Genomic DNA, 21430 nt, shown 5'->3' with positions numbered 1-21430 from the left:
GAACGTTTCTCCTGACATCACTGGGAGAACATTCTCCCGGGGAGAGAGCACTGTCCTTGTTGACTGTGTACATTCAGGAGACCTGAATTTCTGGATCAACCAACTTCAGGCAAAAAGAAGAAGAAATAAAAATGACTTTGGACAGAAATGATTTTAAAGGCCACCAGGCTTTCAAGTTGACCTGTGGTTGGTGTCTCTCCATGGTGTCTTCCTGGGGACATGAGGACAAGACCGCAAAGCAGACACGTGTTTTCAGAGGCCTGCTGACTTCCACACTCCTGTCCTTAGATCTGATGAATCAAGAAAGTCTTGCTAAGAGTAGTGCACTTGCACAATTCCCCCACCAACAAGTCTATATATGTTAAGAGGACTTAACTTCTGCTGGCATGGAGGAGGAGGGGAAACTGATGGATTTTCAGAGATTTCTCTACCACCCTGCCCATCACAGTGCGCAGGTGCCCCTTCCTCTGCTCCCAGTTAAGGCTCACTCACCCCGCTAGTGGCAGCTAGTTTATTTTTGCCATCAGTGATAACCTTTCTGTGCGAAAGTAAAAACTTGTGATACTTCCCTGTCTTGTTCTTCCCTGTGTTCTCCTGTTTTTAAACCCTTTCTGTGTCTTTCACTTTTTCCAGAGTTCCTCCTTAATTAGTTTTGCAAAGTACGTGTGGTACAGTTACCTGAATTTCTTCTCATCCTTCCTGGCGCTGTTGAAGCAAACACCTCCCACAGCTTTGTTTTCTAAGCACATCCTGATTGACTCATAAGGTGACACTGGCTGACACTTGGTACACCAATGACCTTCTTTTTGGAATTTGAGTTGACGAAAGGTGATACAAGAAGGTAGAAAAGGGTGAATGGAAGCTTGCAGCCAGCTTTTTTTCATTAAGGAGTAGGTAGGCTAGGTAAATATAATAAGAGTTAGTTATGTTGTGAGTGTTTGGGGAATATTTGACTGGATAATTTGTTCAAAACAGAAGTAACATAATAAAGACAAATAAAGGAACGGGGACAGTGCCCCCTAAGGTAGAATTACCATACCTTACCAGTGATGGACAGAGTGAGACGTAATTATACAGTGTTGACTTTAAAGGTAATACTTTGTGTAAGTCCTGAATTCGTTACCTATTAAAACTAGAAGGATTTGCTTGGAAAGGTAATACCTACCTAGGAAAAGTGAATTTAAAATATGTTAAGCACCAGAAGTCTACCTTTGCACATCTCCCCAGAAAAGTTCTTTCAATTAAAAAAAAACAAAAAACCTGTGAGGATGGAATGAGATATGTGTGAGCTACATTGAGCCCTCTGGATGAAGTTGCTACAGTATAACTTTATGTGTATGACTTGGGTTTTGCTTGTAATTTCAAGAAGCATCCTCCCAGATCAGCTAGATGAAAGGAACTGCTCTTTAACCAAATTAGCAGCGAAATGAGCCAAAGTGATTTTTTACAATCCAGTATCTCTTTCGTAAGACTTTGCCCCTGTGTTAAAATTGGTAATATTTAGCTTCAGTTAGAGCCACTATTCAATTATGATAGTGGTTATGAATCATGCAAGTGTTCTGGGTCTTTTGTTTAAATGATTTTTTAATAACAATTTTGTAATAACAGTTTTTACAGTTTCCATTTTGCCAAGGTTTAGATAAATTTCATGGGCTTGAGCAAAGAGTTTTCAATTTACAAAGTCAAGTTCTTAGCCATTGTGCCATTGAGCCATTGACTCTAGTCTTGTACTCACCCTCCGTCCCTCTCCCAACGGCTCTTGGTTCAGATTTCTTTATGAATGCCTGTTTGTTGGAGTGCACTTAGAAAGAATAGTCATGAGCCCGTGGAGGTTAGCTATTGCTTAGTTATTTTTCTCCCAGTAGTTCATGGTCTAAGCTCGTGTTTGAGATAGGGCAATTGGTCCTATCCTATGAGTAGCTGTTCTTCTTTAGGGGTTATAATCAGATGAAGAAACGAATTAATATTGTGGTAAATTCTGAAAATAAGCATTTAACATGTCACCACCTGTCTAATTTGGAGAGTTGCAGAAAAACTTGGGTGGTACTTTGAGCTTCTGAGATATATATTGTATTCTGGGTATAACTTCCCATCCCATGTCATTAAGAGCTTGTGTGGCGTAGGCAGTTAGCTGATGTATTTATCCCAGCCTGTGTCAACCTTGCAAATACAAGTGTTACAGACTTGGAGTTGGCCACTCTGCCTGCATGGGGGTAGTAGAGGGGAGTGGCGACCTGGCCCAGGCTGGCGAGCTGGGGGCAAGTGGTAGTAATGCCATTGGCTTTAGAACTGCTTTGTGTTGGAAACTGAGACGTGGCCCCTGTCCAACTGGCAGTGAAGGAGAGAGGGCCTGACTTCTAGACTGTGTCCCCCATGCTTGGTGAAAATAAAAATGGGCAGGTGACCATCAGTGAAACAGACCTTTCTACATCAGTCATAATGTCTACTAGGAAGAATCACATTCGTGTTGTGTGGCTGTTCCTTTTTCTAGTTTTTCTTTCGTATTTTCAGTAATGGGTCATTTCTTGTGCTTCCTCCATCTTTCCATTTCTGTAAGTTCATGAGCATTCCTTACTTAATATATTTATTCTTAAAGCTCAGTTCTAACTGCATGAGGACATGGATCTTGGCTACGTGCAGGGGTGCCAGCACCCAAAAGAGTACTGGGACATTCAGTGGACTCAATAAATATTTATTGAAAGGAATTGTGGCTTAATCCACGACTCACTCTCCACCCCTTGATTTTTATGTTTGAGTGACCTAGCTCTGCAGTGGGCTTGTGAGGATGATTTATGTTTTCCTCCAAATGAAGGGTGAAACAGACAGCTCATAGGTTATTCTGGTATAAAATAGACCCTTTTGAAAACCAGCCTGAGGCTTTTTTTTTTTTTTTAATATAGGACACGCTGGTTTGATCTTCTGACAAAAATACTACTTTTAATTACTGTGCAGTCTTTGTTACACTTATAACCTCTGGAACACTGGGATGGCAACACATTCAAGTCTTTGTCTTTAAAGATCTTGCCTTTTGGCTTGGTTATTGGCAGTTCATCGCATTTAGCTGAAATTCTGCCTGTAACATTTCAATATATACTTTATATTTTAAGGTTAAAAAAAAAAACCACAGCCCCAATACAAATGGATTTGTTTTTGAATTTTAAGATTTGTTTTATTTTTAGTTTACAAAAATATAGAATAATTAAAATGATACAATAATGGTACTTCCTATGATGTTTCATCATTTCTTATTTTGTTTGTAGAGAATATAAACTATGATCTCCGAGTCTTCAAAGAGTTTAGGAATTAGACTTCCCTTTTAAGTTGACGACATTTTATGGGTTTTAGTTTCAATTATTATGGCACCATAGAGGTTAAAATTCAAGGTATATGGTAAGAACAGTTTTTCCCTGGGAAGTGGGTCTAGTTTGCGGGTGAGAGTAGTGATTTCCAAACTAGCTAATCACTGGGATCCCCTGGTGAGCTTTTAAAAATAAACATAGCTAGACCCAGACGTAGACTGTGGAATTACCCTTTCAATTATTATTTAAAAAAAAAAAAACAAACTCCCTCATAGTTTCTGATAAGCAAAACCTGGCTTAGAACACTGGATCAAGGTCATGAATGTGGTTTGTCTGTTGGCCTTTTGATTGTGCCCTCTTCTGTGACCTGAGACCCGCTTCTGACCCTGGCCAGCTCCTGCATCCCTAGACACCTAGGGTTCTCTTCTCTAAAGGCAGCTCATTTTGTTAGCTACGTCAAGCAGCAGCTTTGTGTCTGGGGCTTCTTTCTTAATTTTCATTTTTTTTTTAAATTAGCGGTCAGTGGAGGGATGTTGTGGAGTTGCCATTAATTGAGACTCAGTAGTCCTCTCCAGTATGCACTGGAGCTGGAGTTCGGAAACTCACCTCCCTTCTAGGAGTCATGGCTTCTAACCCTGCCTTGGTGTAGGAGGTATTCCAAGAATGTGTGAATAAAAGGCACTGGAATCAGATTGCCTGGGATTCTGCCTCTCTCGTGCCCTTGTTGTGTGATCTTGGCAGCAAAATTGCTTAACTTCTGAGAGCCTCTGTTTTACCATTGGCAAAATGAGAAGTATGTGATGTCAGCCTTTAGAGAGATAAAGCCAAAACTTTGCTTTATTACTGTGGTTAGTAAATGCCATAGAGTAATAATAGTAATAATAATAATAATAATAATAATAATAATAATAATAATAATAATATAAGATTGTTGGAGATATGAGATAATGCCTATGTATGCAAAAAAAGTGTTACTAAATGTAAATGGCTATTATTATTATTACCATAAGTTTTGAATGAAAGCTCCAGAGACAACTTGCCACAATTGGTTTGAAGCACTGTTACTCATAATTGTTCCTTAATAATTGTCTCCTTTTAAACTCTGGAATTTTTATTCATTTCACAAATACTGACTTAGTTCTGACTGTGTGCCAAGCAGGGTACTAGACTCTGAAAATAATGTAGTGAACCAAAGAGACAACACATACCTGCTAGTTTAAAAATTGACATTCCATTGCTCTTTGACAGCCCCACCATTTAACCGTACTGAAGACAGAGAAGAGCTGAGATGCGTAATCATTTTTAGATTCTGTGTGTTTGCCTACACCAGGCACTGACCAGCATGAAAAAATAGCAGTAGAAATGTTGACAGTTTGCTCATATCTTCTCCTGGTCTGCCTTTCTGTCTCCATCCATCCTTGGCCAAATGCTCTCCAACCAATAAGGTGCAGCGCGAACACTGCCTTCTATGTGAGACATTCCTTGACTTCCTCTGCTCTCCCCTCCACCTCCCTCTCCTCCAGTCTCTGCCCACCTCCTTCAAGGAATTGTGCGGGCATTCCACTCACAGCACATACCACTTTATCCTTTCTACTGCCGTTAGTTATTTTCACCCTAATAGGCTGTGAGTAATGAGGCAGCAGGACCACATGACTTCCACATCTTTGCATGATCCTGGCTCTTAGGACAGTTCCTAGTGTATATTCAGTAGTCAGTATGATGCAGAGTTAATTGAGATTTCTTCTTCTTTCTCAATTTATATCTCCCTGCTCCTCTGAAAATGGGAGTGAGTAATACCTGCTTCACAGTGTGGTAAGAATATATCAAGTGATACAATCATACACACACACACACACACACACACATTGTATATATGAATGTTGGCACAGCACATAGTATTTTTTCAATAACTGCTAGTTATTGTTATTTTTAAAAACAGCTTTATTGAGGCATAATTGACAAATAAAATGCACATATTGTGAAGGTGTATTCTTTGAGAAATGTTGATGAATTATACACTTGTGAAATGATTACCTCAGTCAGGACAGAGAACATGCCCTTTAACCCCAAAATTGCCTGTGCTTCTTTATCATCCCTCCTTCCCACCCAGTTCGGCCCTTCTCTCCTCATCCCCAGGCAACCACTGATGTGATTCGTCACTATAGATGAGTTTGCATTTTTTAGAGTTTAGTAAGTAAGGATATATACAAGTAAGTACTCTTTTTTTTTTTTTTGGAGGCAGGGTCTGGCTTCTTTCACTCGAACATTATTAATTTGAGATTCAGCAGTGTCATGGCATGTGTGACTAACTTGTTCCTTTATATTGCTAAGTAGTGTTCCTTTATATGGATATACCACAGTTTGTTGATCTATTTGCCATTGATGGACATTTGGGGTTGTTTCCAGTCTTGGAATTACAAATTAATTACAGATAAAGCTGCTATAAATATTCATGTACAGGTATTTGTATAAATGTATCCTTTCTTTTCTCTTCTGTGGATATCTGAGAGCAGACCCAGTGATGCATGTAATAGGCATATATTTAACTTTTTAAGGAACTGCCAAATTTTTTCCCAAAGTGGTTGCACCACTTTGTATTCTTATCAGCAGTGTGTGAGAGCTCCATTTTTAAAAAAAATTTTTACTTGACTTTACTTACATTTACTAGCACTTGGTATGGTCAGTCTTTTTCATTTTCTGGGAGGTGTGTATACAGATAGACATAGAATGCTATCTCATTGTGGTTTTAATGTGCATTTCCCTGATGATGCAGAACATCTTCTCCTTTACTTGTTATCTGTATACCTTCTTTTGGTGAAGTGTCAGTGCAAATCATTTGTTCATTTTAAAATTGGGTCATTTGTTTTATTTATTTTGAGAGTTCTTTATTTGTTCTTGATCTAGAAGTCCTTTACCAGATATACGCTTTGCAAATATTTTTACCCAGTCTGTGTTTTGTCTTGTCAAACTATTAATAGTGCCTGTTGAAAAGCAAAAGTTTTTAATTTTGATGCAACCCAATTTATCAGTTTATTCCTTTATTATCATGCCTTTGGTGTCATTTCTAAGAACTCTTTGCCTAACCCAAGTTCATAAAGATTTCTTCCTATGTTTTATTATAGAAGTTTTACAGTTTTAGGTTTTATGATCTGTTCTGAACAATGTTTATATATGTTGGAAGACACGGATTGAAGTTCATTTTCTTATATGTGGATGTCCAGTTGTTCCAACATCATTTATTGAAAAGACAATCTCCATTAAATTGCTTTTGCACTTAGTCAAAATCAGTTGATCATAAATACGTAAGTCTGTCTATTTCTTAAGTTCCAGTGGTCTGTCTATCTTGACACCGATACCAAACTGTAGCTAGTAAGTCTTGAAGTCAGGTAGTATCACCCTCTAATTGGTTCTTCTGTTGTTACTTTTTAAAGTAAAATTCAGTTGTTATTAGTTGTGTGTATGATGACAGTCTTTAGAGAGGTAAAACTGAAACTTTGTTTTCTCACTCTGGTTAATGAATGCCATGGTCCCGCATTTTGCTAAGTGTCTTTCTCTTAAGATTCTTTAACTGAGACATTTCAGAACTTTCCCAAGTAACGGAGGGGTGAGTTATGTACAAATCCATTTGTTTAATCTTTAATTTTTTTCTAAGTCTGAATTTTCATGGTCTTTAATGATATAGTTATTTGACATTTAGGAAGTGACTTCAAAGTACTTGTCACAAGCCTGATTAAACCCTGAAAATGGAAGATTTTTTCCTATGGCTTTTACTCTTAATCTGTTTTCAAGGAAGGTAGATGTAGCTAAACAGAAACATGGAGCTGAAAGATAAATAGTAAATAGGAAAACAATATTGATAACATAAATAATAGGCATAGTACCCAGAATATATAAAGAACTTTTAAAAATCAGTAAGAAACACAGTGGGCTGAGAGGAAGGGCGTGGAATATAGATAGTTTACAAAAGCTCAACTTGATTTGTAATTAAGAGAACTGAAAATTCACATGACAACCATATACTATTTCACAAACAATGAGATTGACAAAAATTCAAAAGACTGATAATACTATGTTTGGACAGAACTGGGAAATCTGAACCCTCATCCATTGCTGGTGGGAGCATTGATTAAAGGCCAAACACCTTTAAGTCTTTAATGTCCAGAACCTACTATTAGCAGTTCCACTTCAAGGTTAATGCCCTAAAGAAGCCATAAAGGAGACAGGCACTGGAATGTTCACAGCAGCGATCAATTTGTGATTGTAACAAATTGCAAACTAAATGTCTATCAGTAAGGGAATGGATTACATCACAACATCAAGAAAATAGATGGTTTGGATATGGATATATCATCGTTGGGCAGATCTGAGTAACGTAACATGGAGTGAGAGAAGCAAATTGGTTAAGACATACATGTGGTCAATGTTTGTGTATGTTTTAAAGAAAATCACACAAAATAACAATGCTTTATAGGTGCTATGTTGTAAATGCATGGACTGGATGGATACACAATAAATTCTGGGTAATAGTTGCCTCTGGGGAGGGGGAAAGGGAAACAGGACTGGACAGGGGAACCTAAGGGACTTATTATCTCCAACATTTAAACTAAAGCACACATAGCAATATTTTTTTTTTTCATTCCCGGGAGCTAGGGGATAGCCATTAGGATATCATTGTATATAAATCTTAAAAATTGAAACAAAAAAAAGGAGGAAACTCTTTAAAGGAAAAAAAGTAGTGGGGCACATCCCAACGGAGGGGACTGCCAAAGCGTTTATCATAGAAGTTTATCATCACTCTCTTTGCTTAGTTAGCTTCCTTGGGTGTATTTTAGTTGTCTTCCTTGTTGCAGTTTTCCCTTATACTGTAATTATCTTTAGGGCAGGAACTTTACCTGTGATTTCTTTAATTGTCAGGCTTCTTAATAATTTCCTAAAGAAAATGTGATACTCATTCATTAAGCTGCCTGTAAAAATTGTTAGGAAGCTCGTCAAACCTGTCGGAGTCAGCGTTGGGGAAGGTGTGGGTAGGTGGCCCCCTCGGAGCCTCTTTTGGTGGGAGTATGAGTGGAACAGCCTTTTTGCAGAGAATTTGAGTGGCATCTATCAAAATGCAAAACAGACATTTGCATTTTGCCCAAGTGTCCTCGACCTTAAAGACTCCACCCCACCCCCACCAAAGACCATATAGTGGTGCAGTATGTTCATGAGTGCAAGAATATTCAATTATGTATTACTTATTATAGTGAAAATTGGGAACCACCTAAATGCCTTTCATCTGGAAATGATTTAAAAGTTTATTAGTAGAATAGAACACTAGGTGGCTGCTTTTAAAAAAAGAGGTAGATCTAGTCGTCTGTATTATATTACTACATATTTTTAAAAAAGCAAACTATAGAAACATATGCATCACATAACCAAGTGTTCTGCATGCATGTGTCGTACCTATGTGATTGTGTTCTTGTTTAATTCTATTTTAATTAGCCTAGAAATATTAAAAATACATGTAAACACTAAAAGTAATTACTTCTAAAGAGAAGCAATCAAAGAGAAGAATGAGATGGGGCATTTTGGTCTCGATTTATGTTTGTCTTCATTTGAAGATTTTTTTAATGAGCTCGTTTTATCCTTGTTTAATGAGCAATGTAGTAGCGTTACTGGTGTCTGCATGACATTTCTGTCCAAGTATGTGAAGGAAGCATGTCCTATTTTGCATTTCATGTTTTACACCATTATTTTTCTTCAGGAGATAAATCCTTCCTCAGGAGCTCTCATTTGCCCTGCATTTGTAATGTAGGATTTTCCTAAGGTTCCAAAGAAGAAGCCAAGGTAATGGAGCAGTGACATGTGGAGTTTGCATGAAGGTGACTCAGATTTCAGCCCTTGAGATACTTGGTCATTGGGCGCAGTGGTGAGCTGCATCTCATTTGTTGTAATGCAGTTGACTCTTTTTAGGTAGAAATAATAGCACAGCTCATTGGACAGGAGGGGAGAGCCAGGCAGTTCCACGGGGGTCATCAGCGCGTAAACTGAGCCAGTGATTTTTATATCTTCCTAACACACGTGTTAATAGCATGATAAAACGCAGCCCCTTGAATTGTTTTGGTGGTGGTGCCTGTTCAGCCTTTCTGTATCCAGGACGAGAGAAAGCTGTCATCGGCTTCCGTGAATGCAATATAAGTTTGATATTGTGCGTTTTGTTAACTGTGACACATTGGATTGTGGCACTTTAAATGAGAAGGGGGATTCTCTGTCTTTTTGCAATGTGAATTAAGGAAATGCTAGTTCTTGGGAGAAGTTGTTTTTGGGACCTTCCCCACTTGTTTCGCCTTGTGGTTGCCCCTTCTCCTGTTCCTTTATTACACAGCCAGACACATGATTCATAGTCATGGATACTTGCTACCAGAATTGAACGATTTTGTTTTCAAGGAACAGTTTTGCACTTCAGAAGAAGGTATTTGAACTCGGCTAGCAGTGAACCTCCTCCAGCCGAGGAACTTGACACTCTGTTGCGTATTTATTGTCTGTCTTTGCACAAATGACTTAGGGGTGCTTTGTCCACTCATGAGGTGGCAGTAGTGACACTCACCTGCCCCGCAGGAGCATTGGGTTGAAGCCATTGTTGTACAGGGTCAGATGAGTAAGTACGTGAGAAAGGGTGACAGCTCAAGGGTGGGTGGTTTCAAGAGGTGGATTGTAATAATTGGCTGGTTGTTAAGATAAGAGACCAAGAAGAGGGACCCTGAGCTTGTCTTCCTAGTCTCAGGGGCCTTACCCTATACGAATAGTGAGCAGTTCAGGATAGTTCATTATCAGTTCAGTATTTTAACAGATATTTATTGCATATCTGCTATGAGCAATGTGTTGTACTGAGCATAGGAGGAGATATAAAGCCTAGTTTTGTTGGTTCTAATGAAATGGAAACATCATAAACTAATTGTCCTTCTTTATGTATCAAACCACTCTTGTGTTCTGTGGGTCAGTAACTGTGCAATACATAGAACCAAACATGGATATTAAACATAATCACTTGTTCTTTTCTCCAGAGTTACTTACTTCAAAGATCCCTTCTATCTGCATTTACTACAATTACATTTAATTGTAAGATTAGCCCAGAGAGAAATGCTAACAGCTCATTTTACTTGCTTCTGGGTGAAGAAATCATAAGAGAATCCATTCATTTGAGGTTTTTCCTCACCATATAATTCTTTTTTAAACCAGAGTTTGTATTCCTTCAAATGCAAGAAGCCTACATCATAATCAGGCAGAGTAAAAGTGAATCATACTATATGGTTCTTGTTTGTGTGAAAAGTTCCTAACTTAAAAATTGATGAAAATTCCCCTTTATATATATGTTAATAAATATATTTGTGTACATAAATACATATTTCATATATATTTACATATGTACTTATTTCTACAGTGTATATATTTATAACACACCTATGTATGTATGTATAAAAGTAGTCAGAGCTTAGCCCTATGTCAGAGTTTTTAATAGCTAGCAACATTAAGCAACACTGGTTAACTTTAGAAGGAAAGAAATTTGTTGACAGGATATTGGGATACCTGCAGAGTTGGTATGTGGGTAAGAGAACCAGGCTTGGAGCCATGAAGCCAGGAGCAGTATCTCAAACCACAGCACAAAACTGGTCTGCAGAACAGCCACAGAAGCCTGCTATGTTGCCCTTTCTGTGCCAGGAAGCCAACCTTTCCCCACACCGTGACCATCTCCAGGGGTGCCCACTCCTTATCTCTAGCTCCTGAGTCCCGTGCAAGTACCGATTCATGGATCCCAAGTGCCCTGTTCACTCCTGAGCTGCAAGGGAGGCAGGAAAAGAAATACCTACGTTTTCTCACTTCTCTAGTCAGAGGCTGGCTCTGCAACCCAAAGAAATTGGCAAATTGTTGTAATAATCATATCGGAAAGTTTGAAAGGTAGAGAAGATGAAAATATCATACTCCATTGCTCCGATACAAAAGTATTTTAAAATAGTTTTCATTTATAAAAAAACTTGTGTTTTTGTGTCAGTGCAATAATAGCTTTTATACTTTCGCATCTGCATTTTATTTTCCGTATCATGTGTGTTTATATTGCTGTATACTCCCCTTACGTATCATTTTTACTACTTACGTAATAATGCAAATGAGTGTACTTTGTCATTCTTCTGATGTTGGAGATTGCTAATATATTTTCATTATTATGAAAAATAATGGGGTCCGTATGTTCATATCTAGAGCTTTGGCGTCTGCACGTTGGATTTAGGGGTTAAGAAGCCAGAGCAAAATCTTATGAACTCTCCATTCCCTAATAAGAAAAATCAATATATGTAACTTTTACCTTTCTCAAATTTCGATATAGACACACTCCTGACTCCTTTTGCTGTGGAATTTTATAGGTTCAGAATTGAGTGAGTTACATCTGGGGCTGTATAAACTTTTAAAATCATTTTATGTAGGCAAGCTGTGCTTGATAAGCAAAGATTTACTAAATAGCACTGATTTTTAATTTAATATCAGGGAAGACAATCTGTGGCCTAATAATGAATAGTTGTATCTAGACGAAGTAATTTGATGTACATCATAATAAGCTTGTGGCTTTCATATGAGTGTTAACACTCGTCTCCTAATGTTTTTTTAAAGTAAAACATTTCAGTTTCATCCAGATCCCATATCTTGGAATGATATTCTCCTTGTGGATTTTTTAAATTAATGACAGTATGTGCAAGTGGATTCTTTTAGAATTAAATATTATCATAAAAGAACATAACATAGTTTATTAGCCAGCTCCCTTGGTGAACCTGTCCATCTACCACTTTTAATCTTTAGAAGACTTTAATCTTTAGAAGAGTAGGATTGTGGTATCATCTCTTGTTCATTTGACATACTGTTTATTGGCAGTATAAACATGCCGTGCAGTGCAGGTCAGACACTGTACTAAGTGCTAAGGTACAAGAACAAGAAGGATGTCTGTTCTGCCATCAGTCAGCTTTCATCCGGTACATGGTCTTATGGTCTAGAAAAGTATGTGTAAGGATGCTTTTGCAAAACCACAATTGACTGTTTCTGGGGATAATGACCCCCAAAAATCTCATTTGTGTGTATTTAAGTTGTTGGCATTTTTTAGGTTAGTGTGTGTGGTTGGAGGTCATAAGTCTGGGAAATTGTTAGGTATTGCTCACCCTTCTTAACTTTGGAATATGGGGCTATTTGACTCGATATGGTTCCCCACCTCCTCCTTTTTTTTTTTTTTTTTTTTTTTTTTGCCATTGTTGGCCCTTGAACCTAGTGTGGATTGCAAGTCTTCTCTTAGGTGAGGTGGTTGCATTTATGACATGATGTAAAAGATGTGAGTGTGATGAAATTGAAAGGGTTGGGGGAAAGCATAGGATTTTTCAGCATTACATCGCTCCTTGTATGACCTTCCTCGTGCTCTTCTTAGTGGTGATTTCACTTCTACTCCCTTGAGACCTGGCATGGAGCTGTTTGTAGCTCCACCTGTTTCCTAGAATTGGGACCCAACAACATATAGTTGAAGAATCAGGAGTAGCAACATGTAATGTAAGTTAATAATCCAAATCTGAACTCTACTCTGAGAGATTAAATTGGGTGCAGTGTTGCAAGATGCTGGTGGGCAGGTTGGCAAGTATGTTTTAGGTTTTAGAGATGAGTATATTCCCCCTTGAGGAAAAATGGGGGCTTGGTCTTTCTGAACAGGGTAACTTTTGCTCCAGTCCTGCTAACTTTGCCTGTGACCACATTAAAGTTGTACTTTGATCCATAGAAAGATAAGTGCTATCTTGCTGTCAGGATTTATCTTTCTGGACGGAATTTGTATGTGTGTGGTTTTTCCCCCTCCTCTTTCCTCATCCTTATTTTCTAAATTTTCTCCAACCGTATCTGTTAGTTTTTAATAAGAAAAGTCATGCAATTTTTGTTTCCTCCCTAGTCTTAAGGGCAATACTAAGTTCAGTAAAATTCCCTGAGTGGTTTTCCTCTGGTACATTCCTTTCCATAGTGACAGTTCTGGAGGTCTTTGCATAAGCATATTTGCCCCATCACTTGTAACAGGCCATTACTCACTCCTGAGAAGTGAAGCCTCGGTGTGTCCTGCATGGTTTGGTTGGTTTGGAACCCAGCAAACTTGGGTTTCGATCTCTGACTGTGTGAGAGCAGACAAGTGACTGTGGAATAGTGATTTGTCCTCTGTGCTAAGTTTCCTCATCTGTACACCAGCCTAGTGATAGCACTGAGCACTGTTGCGAGCATCAAGTAAGATTCACATCTGTGAAGGCTCGGGAGCCTGTGCCTTTTACAGAAGAGATGCTCAAGAAAAATTCATTTTCTTCCCGAATTTTCTTCTCTTTGAACAGAGAGGGTAAAAATTGTGTTAGAACTCAGTCTCCTACCCTCCGATGACCATTTTGAATATGGAAAAATTACATGGCTTGTCGTTAAGTAAGTAATCATGTTCCATCTAAAGGAAAACCAACCATAATATTTGCATTACCTGGCCTTACATGACATGCTTTTCTTTAATAATTTCTTTTATTTCAAGAAAGCACTCTCTCTCCTCTCTCTCTCTCTCTGTCTCTCTCTCCCTCCCCCCTCACCATTTTATATCAAACGATAAGTTCGTGAGCATATTCAGTGGTAAGGGTATAACTGCCTCATTCTGTATTTCCGTGCTAAGGGAGAAGGGAACACTCAGATTCAGTCACCGCAATGCAGGCATTTTCTAGAGTGCCAGCTAGATAAAACACAACGTGAGGAAGCTTTCAGTTTGGCAGTTGAAACCACTTACCACTTTGCAAAAACTGAGAGTCCATTCATGGTCATTTAAGTCTGCACTTTTGTGGTGCACTTAAGGCATCGTTATGAGATGAAAACTTTTTGAGAAGATATTGTTTAGTGCTATTTCTACCGCTTTAGCTTTTTGTTTGTTTTTTCTTTCTGAGTGTTTCATAGCTTTTTCCCCTTAAATGTAGCTGATGGGGAGGCAGGTAGCAAAAATAAAGCCAGGTCTAAAATCTTTAAGACCATAAAGAATTGGCCACTGAAGTCATTAGGATTAAATTATTTTATATAAACACCCGAGGCAGCATTTGTCTGTGTGCAATTATGTATGTGTTTTCTTTTTTATGTCTTAAGAACCATTTAGACTTTTTTCTTTGTTTATAATTCTTTATGATGGAGAGTGTCTGAGACACACAGAGGTAGGAAGAATAGCACACGTAGCTTCCTTCTGCCCCAATTCAGCCTGGACAGATAGCAGCAATGGCTTAAGTTCTATTTATACTTTAAAAAGCAGTTAGAAAATAAAATCTGTGCATCAGATATAAAATTATAAATTAGTAACTTTTGAAAGTTGTTAAAATATATTGAGGAAAGTAATTTTTTTTTTTAAGATGTAGGAAATGAACAGATGAAAACTATTTGTTGTTTTGTTATTGTAGTTTTGGAGAAAGAGGATTTATGTGAAACGTTGTAAAACTAAGAATTGATGACCTCTGGTTTTGTTTTTGAGCACAGCCTGTGTTCCTTTAATATTTATCAGACAAAAGGGACTTTTAAGTGATGTCACCAGTGCACTCACAGTTGCTGATGCACTCAGAGACACCAAAGCAAGTTTCCAGTGTTTTTTTTTAAATCATCTGAATTGTTCACTTTTGTCCTGTTTAGTTTTAGGGCACAGTTGATCATAATTGTGTTGAATTGGTAATTCTCAATTTACTTTTCCCGACCACATTACTGTCTGGAACTAAGGTCGATCTGAAGTCTTGGATTTTGAATTCAGCTCTTCACAGTGATGATGGGACATTTCCTCCTCCTTCCATTTAACTGGAAAGGTGTCCTTTGCATGTCAAGACGAGACGGGAAATAACTGTTGACTATGAAACTCGTACAAGAAGGAAGCCTGCCAGTAGTTTATGAGCTGTCTACACCATTCCTTTGGCTTGGCTGGTCTTGTTGCCCTTTTTTTCTGAAATCTCCCCTAAAGCGGTTTGCGGTAGTGAATTGACACAACGTTACCTAGTGTCGGGTGTCTCCGCTGCTGAGATTGGGACCAGGTTGTTCTTCGTTGTGGGGCTGTCCTGTGCACTCTGATGTTTGGCGTCATCGGTGGTCTCCACCCACTTAATGCCAGTAGCAGCCACCCCCCTGTACCCCGAATTGTGACAACTGCAAATACCTCCAGACATTCCCAAATGTTCCTCACGAAGTAAAATCACCTGCGGTTGAGAGCCACTGTCTTAAAGGTAGGAGCACCTTATAAGTAAATGAGTGTATGGGTTTCCCTTTCTCCTGTCCCCACCCTAACCGTCCATCTGTAAGCTCCTGGAGGAGAGGAGTGAGGATGTTCTTTCACAACGAGGTCCCTCTTTCTATCTTCTACACAAAGATGCAGACTTTTGGGGACTGACTAAACCATTCCCTCCACCCCCCCAAACCATACAGTACATTGGGCCATTTAACAAAGGATTAATCTGTGCGCTTCTCTCCCCTAACTTTTTTTTTTTTTAATTTTGGTTAGGTATATGGCGACTGGCATTTCAATGATAACAATGGCCCATTTTCTTTCTTATAAAAGACATTACTATACTGTACAATGGTTTAACCTTTCCTTTAAAAATCCCATGATGCAGATGCTTTTGGTTAACAAAAATTCCTTTTGAATCTGGAAGATTCTGTTTGCATGCTGACACCCCCCCTTCCCCGAACACATCCCCCTCCATCCCCCCCCCCAAAAAAAAAGAAAGAAAAGGCATCAACCCTTGAATTACTCAAAGTCCTGAGGCAGTTTTCCCATAATGGATGTTCACTTTGATTCTCTGATATGAAGTTCTGTCTTCATTGGTCCCCTGCTGGCCCCAATGTCTGCTTCTGTTTTCTTAGGAATAAAAAACTTTGGTTTAATGCCTAGTGTGCAGCCAGGTGAGGATCATATATTAAAGAGAGGCTTATTTATAAAGAAAATGTGAAAACAAGTACTCAGATGAAAAAATCATTACAAATGGACTCTGTACAGTTTCACAGTCAGCAATACTATGTTGAAATATAAATTCTACAGATAACCCACAACATGCCAGTATTTAGTATAGTGATCAGGAGCGAGCCTCAGTTTTCTCATCCCTAAAATGGGAATAATAACAGCGCCTACCTCATAGGGTTGTAGTGAACATTAAATGAGCAAATCCATTGAAAACTTTTAGAAAAGCTACCTAGTGCATAGTAAGTGTTCAATAATTACTTCATTTTCACTTTTTCATTATTTTTCATTATGAGAAACCCCACTATATTACCATATTCTTATCTCTTTCAAAATTCCCACTTCTGTTCTCAAAAATATTTTTGTCCCTTTCCTCTTCACACATTTTATCCATTATTTTTGTCACACAAAGAAATCCACGTGGGGCTATCCCAGTTACATATATTGGTTTTGTATAGATGTGCCCTCTCTTTATACATTTTTATAGATTTGCAGCAAATCTTAAATTCCTCTGAAAGTTTGCTTTGTAGAATGCGATAAATCTTTTTCTTTTTTTTGCAAATGGACTTTTTTTAATGATGAAAATCAAAACTCCTCCTAAATATCTTTTATAAGTTCAAATTTCAGTTGGCTGTATTTTTTTTCTGCTGTGACATCAACTATAGATCACCACACATTTTGTTTGAAAGAGGTAGTCCTGATTTTGATCTGAAAAGGTCAATATGAATTCAGTTTTGTACCCTCTGCACAAGTAAATAAATGTTTCATTTGTGGCTAACATACGCACATGATTTTATTCATGAGAACACGGCGTGAGCAAATCCAACTTACTTTGTTAACAAAATGTTTCTCTGAGAGGTGCTCAGGCTGACAGCACTACAGAGGAATGACACGGATCGTATTAAATCCATGATCAGTTCGTGGAACATAAAGTCAACTCCTGTAGAAGACAGCTTTGGGCAAAGATCCTGAATAGTAATTTATGCTTGTGGTAGGTTAATAGATTGACCAAGTGCTTGACTTTTCCTTTTATAGCAAAAGAAGATAGAAAATGAATGCAAATGAAGTATCTCATACATAAATTGTCTATGCTCAGTGTGAACTTGGGAAGGTTGTTTCAAACTTAAAAGTAGAGAAAGTAATATAATGAGACCTTCCTGTACTCATCACCCAGCTTCAGCAATTATCAACTCCTGACTTGTCTTGTTTCCTGTATATACCTCCCTCTTACCTGCAAATTCTACATGTGATTTCATCTTTAAATGTTTCAATATGTTAGACCTCTTCCTGGAAAAATGAGCAGTCAAAAGTCTGCATATAGTTTTCAGGAGTTCCTACTTTCCCTAAAGCCCAGTTTAATAATCAGTACCTGAGCTAGCTCCTTTGGAAGTGGGAGAGAGAAAAAGATTTCACAAAAGCCTTCTGTATGATACTCCAGGCAACAAGTGTCCGATGCTCTAAGATTCTTGCTTCTCCCCTTTTACTCTTACCTTTGGCATCCACCTGTGACACTTGTGTCAGCCAAAGAGAAAAAGATAAAAGGATACCTGAAAGAGGCTGAACTGCCTGCCTCCTTATTGCCCCCAAGTCCTTCAAGGCGGCTTTATTTATTTATTTATTTTTTGAGATGGATGAGCTAAATGATCTAACATTGATCAACGTGAATGTCAAAACAAAACAAAACAACAAGACAAAACAATCCAGGACTGACAATAATCGGGAGCAGTATGTATTTATTGAGCATTAACTACATGGGAAGTGCTCTTCATGCTTTGGATCACTTAAACTCATCAATAAAATGACTAACTACTAGGTCAGCAGTATTCATGATCCTGTTTTACCAAGAGAGAACTGAGGTTCAAAGTATTTAAGCACCTTGCCTAGGGTTTGAAAGTCAGATCTCTCTGAAATTCTAGCCAGATACTAACAAGACTACGCCACCTCTCTCCATTGCACTCTGACGGTTGCCTGTACGCTTAGCTTGTGTGCCCTGAGCGGGTAGCCAAGGGGTATTTTACACCCACGTGCGGCATTTATAATTACTTCTTGGTGGTGATGTGAGACATTTCAGAGCATTGTGTAAGAAAGTCTTTTCACGTATGTGCTCTTCTTAAATTAGGTTTGATGTAAGCCAAGAAGCCACCAGAGACAAGAGATAGCAGCTTGTATCTCTTATCCAACAGTATCTTAATATTTCAGTCCAAGACATCATCACCTCTCATGGATGTGGCAGCAGGAGCCTCCTCATTGTCCCTCGTGTGTCCACTGTTCCTTCCCATCCACATCGACCCCAGAGTGATGTTTTACACATGTTCAGCAGATCGTGTCACTTCTCTGCTTAAAACCTCCCTAAGACTTCTCACAAGCAGCAGAGAAGAAAGATCAAATTACTTTCCGAGGTCTACAAAGCACCGTAACCTCTGGCCCTGCCTCCTCTCTCAGTTCACACGCTGACCTGGTCCCAACTCCAGCCTTGCTGGCTTGGCTATTGACGCCACTCTTGTGCAGCTTCCAGCTCAGGATTTAAGCTCCTGTGGTTCTCAGCATACCTGGCTTCTTCCCATCATTCAGGTTTCAGCTGGAATGTCCCCACCATGGAGTAGCCTTCTTCTCTCCCAGTGGCTTTCTTTTTTTTCTTTTCTGTATTGTACTCGTGTCACTGTGTGAAGTTCCTTCTTTGTTGGTTTGTCTCCATCATGTGTGTCTCCACTTCCCCAATATCGTATGGCTTTTGTCAGATCTGAAGGTCTGCTTTAGTGGCTGCTCTGTCCTCAGTGCCTTCGTAAATGCTGGTTGAACGGGTGGCTGGGTTGTTCAGTGGGGTGGTTATGATGTACCTGTGAGTAAAACTCTCAGCACGGCATCTGCACAGTCAGAAAGCACTCATGAGCGGCTCCTGTTATTGGTGGGGTTGTTCATTCCCAAACTGGAATTTCATCATCACGTCAGTCTTAGGAATTGCCCAAGATCACGCATTTCCTCAAAAACTGGGAGGACCCCTCAGTCTCATGATCTAGGCCCTGAAGTCCGTGTTTTTAACAGGCGGCTGTTTTTTGCCAGTTTTCAGCTCATGTGGACTTGACCTTCAGACCAGCAGCATTCAGTTCTCCTTTCTATCTGACCTTTTGCTTAGGCCCAGAGCAATGTTTTCATCTCTGACAAACTTGACCCCTGCCAGTTTCTTAAGAGTGTCTGCCCTTGTGAAAAGGAGTTTTGCTGCCTGTGCTATAATGATCTCTAATACCCGATAAACTGCAAACAATGGGGGCATTTTGGGCGGGAGGGATGCCAAAACAAAAAGGCATCTGCGATTCTGAGGCAGTGCTAAACTGGGGCACGTGAAAAAGTTACAGCACGTGGAATGCTGCGCTCACCACTGCCATCAGGAGAGGGGAGGACGGGGAGGGTCCTCACAATGAGCTATTATTGTAAGGTCACCACTGAACCACGTAATTGTGGCCTTTTACAAAACCATAAAAAATGTGTCAAACACTATACAAGCTCAAACTGTCTGAGCTTGAATGTTAGACCAAAAATTTCCTAAATAAGAGGGTCCTCTTTGTCTGCTCAAATATTTAAAGAAAAAATTGAAACGAGGCAGATTTCATCATTCTGTAACAACTTCATGGGTTTGTGGTGTGCAGAATTTTCAGTAGAGGAATTCTGTCCAAGTATATTTTTATTTGTCCAGATCCAGAGACTTTAATTTTTGTGGAATTTATAGATTTTTTAAAATGACAGAATTAGTGCTATATGCATTGTAGAACTTATTAAAAAGTAACATCATAATAATGAAGTAACAGTCACCTATAATTTAATCATTCTGAGATAGTCATGATGAACACTTTGGCTGAATGATTTGTAATAGGTCTTTTTCGTCTATGCATATGTATAAACAGCATTTTTAGGTCAACTTAGGGTCACAGTGTATGTAGTGATTCTAACCTGCTTTGTGTTCCTACTTACATGATGACCTTTCCCCCTCGTTAAATAGTTTCATAAACTATGGATTGCATTAGATACACAGATGGCTAATAGGCACATGAAAAGATGCTCAGTGTTGCTAATTATCAGAGAAATGCAAGTCAAATCCACAATGAGGTATCACTTCACATGGCTCAGAATGGCCATCATTAAAAAGTCCACAAGTGATAAATGCCAGAGAAGGTGTGGAAAGATGGGAACCCTGCTACACTCTTGGTGGGAGTGTAATTTGGTGCAGCCACTGTGGAAGACAGTGTGGAGATTCCTTAGAAAAACTAAAAATAGAGTTACTGTATGATCCAGCAATCCCACTCCTAGGCATATATCCAGAGAAAACTCTTAATTCAAAAAGATACATGCACCCCCATGTTCTTAGCAGCTCTATTTACAATAGCAAGACATCGACATTGACAGATGGTTGAACAAAGAAGATGTGATTATATATATACACATACACACACAATGGAATACTACTGAGCCATAAAAAGAATGAAATGCCATTTGCAGCAACAAGGATGGACTTAGAGATTATGATAGTAAGTGAAGTAAGTCAGACAGAGAAAGATAAATATCATATGATGATAAATCACATATATGTGGAATCTAAAACGATGACAAATGAACTTACTTAACAAAACAGAAACAAACTCACAGACATAGAAAACAAATTTATGGTTACCAAAGGAGAAAGGGTGAGGGGATAAATTGTAAGTTTGGAATTTACAGATACTAACTACTCTATATAAAACAGATAAACAGTGAGGTCCTACAGTGTAGTGCAGGGAACTATATTCAATATCTTGTGATAACCTATAATAAAAAATATGAAAAAGAATATATATATATATGTATAACTGAATCACTATGCTGTACACCAGAAACTAATACAACATTGTAAATCAACTATACTTCAATTAAAAAAAATGGATTTCATTGACTGCACTGTATCCATCTGTATGCAGTTCTCAACTGGGAGCAATTCCTCCCCAGCCCAGGACATTTAGAGATGTTTTTGGTTGTCAGAACTGGTGTGGGAAGGGTGCTACTGGCATCTACTGGGCAGAGGCCAAGGATGATGCTAAACATCCTACAATCCATGGGCAACCCCATAACAGGGTACCTGGCACCTGGCCATGGGGTACATAGTGCTGAAGTTGGG

At 38.7% G+C, this 21430-nt stretch overlaps 1 protein-coding gene and 1 long non-coding RNA gene across 15 annotated transcripts in view; one reads left to right on the top strand and one right to left on the bottom strand.

Moving 5' to 3' along the window:
- The window catches only part of MITF (melanocyte inducing transcription factor), a 209513-nt gene that overhangs the window by 146861 nt on the left and 41222 nt on the right, over positions 1 to 21430 (top strand). The window lies entirely within an intron of this gene.
- LOC116657081 lies at positions 700 to 20934 on the bottom strand. The gene is made up of 3 exons (XR_004312015.1): positions 20924 to 20934; positions 18129 to 18138; positions 700 to 776 (listed from the first exon to the last, which is right to left on the bottom strand). It is a non-coding gene; the product is annotated as an uncharacterized LOC116657081 (long non-coding RNA).

Source organism: Camelus ferus, chromosome 17, assembly GCF_009834535.1.
Source record: "Camelus ferus isolate YT-003-E chromosome 17, BCGSAC_Cfer_1.0, whole genome shotgun sequence".
Classification (NCBI taxonomy): Eukaryota; Metazoa; Chordata; class Mammalia; order Artiodactyla; family Camelidae; genus Camelus; species Camelus ferus.
The sequence above is the reverse complement of the archived record's forward strand: the minus strand, read 5'-3'. Positions and strand labels throughout refer to the sequence as shown.